The following is a 6,000-nucleotide window of genomic DNA, read 5'->3' on the forward strand; positions in this document are numbered from 1 at the left end:
CCCTCACACATGAATGCGGCAAAGCATGTCTTAGCGCACCCCATCATTGTGAAGAGGTGCGCTAAACGGCCAAAGATAGAGCAGACAGCGCCCGAAAATTGTGGCGCTGGAAAGCACCGTCCAGCGCTGCGATCGAACGCATATCTGCGAGTCCCCATTGAATTCATTGGCAGCGTTCAAAACACTGCGATAATCGCGGTAAAAAATGCCCGTGTGAGGGCGGGCTAAACAAGGCCGGCCACTAAGGAGGTACAGTTCACTAAATTATATGGCCTTCTCCCTCCCTCAAGAACCTGGGACCACGTACGGTGGAAGCCTCCTGTGGTGGTCTGGTATTGCGGTGTACCGTTTATGGTAATCACTTCCCCGACTCTCGGCTCATAATGTATATAATCATAACTAATTACGGCGTCTTATATAATGAACAGGTAAATATTCACCTGTCAGGAAATCAATGAGCGCCGACACAAAACTGTATGCGAGTCTAGAATTATGCTGCCCGCATCGTAGTCGCTGCCACTGGGACTCCTACCATAATACCAATCACAGCATTTCATGAATTTAACCCCTAAATGCTCAATGACAAACAGTTATGTCATGAAGGTACAGGGTCTTTATGAGCAGGGTCGGGGGTCGATCGTGCTACATACAATGCTTATGCTGATCGTGGATTTTAACCCTTTAAATGCCACTGTCAGGCATTTAAATGCCACAATTAGAGTTTGGGGTCATGAATGGCCCCCCTGAGATGAGATCACAGGGTGCCATTTGGGTGCGGCCGTCTTATCCTGCAGTAACACGGGCGCATCGGCGCCTGGATGCGCCCGTGTGACTGAGCCCTAAAAGAGAGTGAGGATTTGATATTTGCTTATTCAGGAAACATTCTTGATACTGGAGGTTGGTAAGTGCAGAAACATCATTTGGACGTGGGCCCTAAAGCTTTGTGGGGCCCAAAAAACCCAGAATCAGGATATGTAGAAACTCTATGACTACATGATACTGGCTGTAAGATATAGTGCTCCCACTAGATGGCGCTATCTCACTATGAAATAAACCTAAAGTCATGATATTTTCAAAATTCACTACTATATTGGCTTTGACCCGCCATTCAGAGCCCAAATACTGAGGGGTCCGTGGCCTCATGGACAGTTACAACTTTCATTAACCCCTTAAGGTCACAGCCCTTTTTTTTTTTTTTTAATTAATACTTTCTTTATTAACGCATTCAAAAAAGATTGACATACATTAAGATGGCAAAGGAGGGTAAAACAAGATGGTTATTATGCATGTACAATGTAAGCAAATCAGAATAATCCCTTATTTTTAGATATTGACAACAATTAACATAGAGATATAAGAACATTGAGCGAAAAAGAAGGAAAATCATGTAGAAATAGAAACATAAAAAAAATAAAAAGGAGAAAAAGATGGTAATAAGACAAATAAAAGGGGGAGGCAGTATTGGATAAGTGGGAGAAAGGTGGAGGGGGGAGGGTATGGGGAGGAGTAGAATTTGGATCTCTGTTCTAAGAAGGGGATGTTCAAGTGTGAACAGCAATGACTGTGTGTGTGTGGCTCTTGAGAGATCAAGAAACTTTATCAGAGTCTTCGGTGGACCAGGGTTTACTAGATTAATTGTGGTTGAGTGGGCTTTTTGACAACCATGGTTTCCAGGTTAGTAGGAAGTTGTTGTGCGTTCTGGATGTCTTACTTGTGAGTTCCTTAAATCTGCAAAGTTCATTTACTTTGGCAAGCCAATGACTTATTGTAGGAATGTCAGGTGTTAGCCATTTTGTAGGTATCAGTGCCTTGGCCGCTGTTATGAGGTGGGTAGTAAGGTTGGTCTTACTAGGATTGTAGTTTGAGGAAGGTTTGGCTAATATGATATGTTCAGGTAGGAGTTGAAAGGAGTTAGCTATGATTTCTTGGATCTTTAATTCTATTTGGTCCCAGAAGGGCTTTATTACTGGACATGTCCACCAAATGTGTAATAAGGAGCCCACCTGACCACATCCACGCCAGCAGAGGTTGGAGTCAGCCAGTTTATAGGCAAAGAGCCACTCAGGAGTCCTGTACCATCTTGTTAATAACTTGAAATGATTTTCTTGCAGCCTAACACACGTGGAGTGGCCATGTGAGCTACCCAGCACGACTCTCAGGTCCTCGTCTGAAAGATTAATGTTGAGCTCCTTCTCCCAAGAGAGAATGTAAGCTGGTTTGCTTGTCATTTGCGCTGTTATAAATTTCTTTTTGATTTGCGAAAGTTTCCTGCTGGAGTTGCTGCAAGTTGTCATCACTCGCTCCAGCTCTGTGTACGAGCGTGAGGATGGGTAGGCCAGGTTAAATTTCTCTAGCGTTATATGAAGATGGTGGTAAGTTAAGGGGTTGAGTGGTGGCAATGTAGTCTGGGAAAGCAAGTTTTCTATATATTGTTTACCTCTGGGTATACGGGCTACCCAGAGGTCAGTGATGGTGAGCTTCTCAAAGGCGAACCATAATTTTTCTGTGTGGGGGTCCAATTTTAGTCCCAGATAGTCTGGTATCAGAGATAGGGGGGCCACCAGAGATGGGTGCGGTGCTAGGTCGGCGCGGAGAGTATCCCACATCTTACATGCACCTTTTAGGAGCGGATCAAATGTGGTTTTCTTGTAAGTATTTTGTTTGGGAAGCCACATGTCTCTTAAAAAATATTTGCCATAGGTGGCTTGCGCTAAGTTTCTCACTATTCTATTTTTTGAGGGGTTGGTAAGTTCCAGCCATCAGATTAGTTGAATTGAGTTATAGTAGCGAGACATGTCCGGCAAATTAATTCCCCCAAATTCCCTCTTCTGTGCCAGTAAGTTGTGTGTTAGACGGGGTCTCCTATTTTTCCATATAAATTTGGAGAATATTGTTCTGATCTGTTTAAAGAAGGAGTCTGGGAGGAAGATTGGGAGCATTTGCATTTTGTATAAGATCTTAGGGACTATGTATGTTTGTAGGAGGTTTCTCTGGCCAAACCAAGAAATTACTGGTAGGTCGTATGTTTGCAGGGAGGAAGAGATGTTTTCTAAGAGAGGGACAAAATTTCTATCGAAAAGGTGGTCTAGATTTTCTGTTATTTTGACACCTAGATATTCGATGGAGGTCTCAGACCAAGTGAAACCTGAGGTTCTTTTTAGTTTTTTGGCGACATCAGGAGATAGAGATACATTTAGAATGGTCGACTTAGCTTCATTGACTTTAAAGTTGGAAATGTATCCATAAAGGTCGAGGATGCTTTTTAATATTGGGAGGGCTTGTTCTGGGTTGCTGAGAACGAACAGGATATCGTCGGCAAAGGCTACGGATTTGATTGAAAGGTGTTTTAGGTGAATTCCCTGGATGTCTTCATTCAGGCGTATCAATTGAAACAGGATTTCTAGCGAGAGGATAAAGAGGGTTGGGGAAAGTGGGCAGCCTTGACGAGTTCCATTGGAGATGGAGAAGGGTGGAGAAAAGGATTCGTTTACTTTAATTTTGGCATAAGGGTTTGAATATAGTGTGAAAATTGCTTCGATTAGGCGGTGGGGGAAGTTAAATTTAGATAAGGCAGCTCGCATGAAATTCCAATCTACCCTATCAAAAGCCTTTTCGGCATCTATACCTAGAAAGACTAAGGGGATTTTTTGTTTTTTGGCATAGCTAATTATGTGAAGAAGTCTAGACGAATTATCCTTACCTTCTCTTCCTGTGACAAAGCCGGACTGCTCTTCATTTATTAGGTTGGGAATAAATTTGTTTATTCGTTTGGAGAGGATTTTTGCCCAGAGTTTAATATCTATATTTAAAAGAGAAATTGGCCTATAACTACCACATGATAGTGGATCTTTACCTTCCTTGTATATAAGTGTAATGTAGGCTTCTTGCGTCTGTCTCGGTAAATGTGAACCCGTTAACAGTGCGTTGAATGATAGGGTTAGGTGGGGTAGGAGTATGTCTTGAAATTTCTTGTAATAGAATAAGGGTAATCCATCCGGGCCTGGGCTTTTGTGAAGAGAGAAGCTATTCAGTACCGAAGTAGCTTCCTCCAAAGTCACTGGAGCGATTAGGGAGTCTGCTTCTGCTTGTTTTAATTGGGGAAGGTCCAGGGAGGCAAATAGTTCGTTTAGTTTCCTGTTTTTTGTTCCGTTCGATTGATCTTCTTCTAGGTTCAAATTATATAGTTGAGAGTAAAATTTTTGGAAAGTTTTTGCTATCTGTGGGGTTTCACTGTGCGTCTTTCCTTCTGAATCAGTTATTTTATGTATGTGTGTTTTTCCCCTAGCTTTTTTAATTAAAGAGGACATGAGTCTGCCACCCTTGTTACCGTGGGCAAATAGTTGATGTTTATAATATAGTAAGGATTTTGCGAATTTACTATTTAGTATATCTTTAAGAAGTTCTCTTAAGCTTGTTAGTTCTGGATGGGTTTCTATTACTTTATTTTGTTTGGCTGCCTGTTCCAGTTTGGAGATTTGTGATAGTATATCATTTATTCTTTTGAGTTTTTGTTTTTTCTGTGCGGAGCCAATGGAAATGAGGATACCTCTTATATATGCCTTGTGGGCTTCCCACACCAAGGGATATTTTTCTGGGTTAAGTTGATTTTCCTTAAAATAGTTTTTCAAATGGGTGGAGACATTCTCCAGGGCTTCTTGGTTCTCTAGAATTGTTTCATTTGGTCTCCAGCTCCCGGACTTATGCGAAAGAGGGGCCAAGTTGATGGAGCACGTGACTGGGGCATGATCGGAGACTGTTATGTTTCCTATGTGGGCATGTTTTAGGTGTTGGATTAGTGAAGTGGAAATGAGAATGTAGTCGATTCTTTGAAAGGATTTGTGGGGAGCAGAGAAAAAGGTATAGTCCTTGCCTGTTGGGTTCAAAGTCCTCCAGGTGTCAGAAACTTTTAGCTCGCTCAGAGCCTTATGGAGTCTTTTTCGTGCTCTTTGAGAGATCTGAGATCTTCCTGAAGATGCATCTAAGATGGGATCTAGGGTCAAATTTAGGTCTGATCCTATAACTATTTTGCCTTCTGCAAAAAGTGATAGTTTATTTAGTGCTTCTATCAGCCAGGTCACTTGGTTATTATTTGGCACATATAAATTTGCTAGGGTAAAGGTTTCTGACATAATCCTGCCCTTTAAAAATAACAGACGACCCTCTTGGTCAGAGAGTCTCCCTGTCTCGACAAAGGGTACTGAAGGGTGTAGTGCAATTGCTACCCCTTTGGAAGCACTCCTAGGGTGGTTGCTAAAAAAACATCTGTCAAACATTTTTTTGGAAAATCTCTGGGGTGCCACGTCTTTGAAGTGGGTCTCCTGAAGAAACGCAACAGAGGTTTTAAGTCTCTTCAGGAGCCACATCACTCTATTTCTTTTTTGAGGGGTATTCAAACCTTTGGTGTTTAGAGAAGTAAAAATGAGTTCGTTTGTCATTTTTGTTACAAAATCTTGGTTTGTGTAAATGGTAGTTTGTGATTTTTTGGAAAAATCAGAAAAAAAAATCAGAACGAGAGATCTTTCGGTGTTGTTTCTTATAGGGGAGAAAGGGGGGAGAGAGTGGGTAAGGTATCTGTTTAGGTTGGGATGAGGTAAGAGGTCAGAGTTAGAAATTAAACTTTAAGGGTTGAAGTTTAAAAGGTTGAAGTTAGGTGTCTGCTACCTCAAAAGACTATGGTTAGGTCTGTGAGGGAGCGGGTCATATAGTGGATACAACAGGACAGTACAGCAGTACCGTCAATAGTTATCTAGTACTAGATTTAAATTAACTTGCTGTGCACCTACAAAGTGCAGGTGTGCGACTAGCTGAACATGTTTGTATTAAAGTGAACACAATGGCAGAAACACGAGAGTCATTCGGCCAGCTAGGGCCCAAAGAAGGGCAGGGCAGTTCCGGAACGCGAAACAACAAAGAAGCCTGAAACAGTGGCAGGTGTTGTGAGCTGGGCCCTACTACTACCCCCATGGGAGCTCCGGGGTGACTTAATGTCTGAGAGAGAGA

This window comes from Eleutherodactylus coqui, chromosome 2 (genome assembly GCF_035609145.1).
Source record: "Eleutherodactylus coqui strain aEleCoq1 chromosome 2, aEleCoq1.hap1, whole genome shotgun sequence".
Taxonomy (NCBI): domain Eukaryota; kingdom Metazoa; phylum Chordata; class Amphibia; order Anura; family Eleutherodactylidae; genus Eleutherodactylus; species Eleutherodactylus coqui.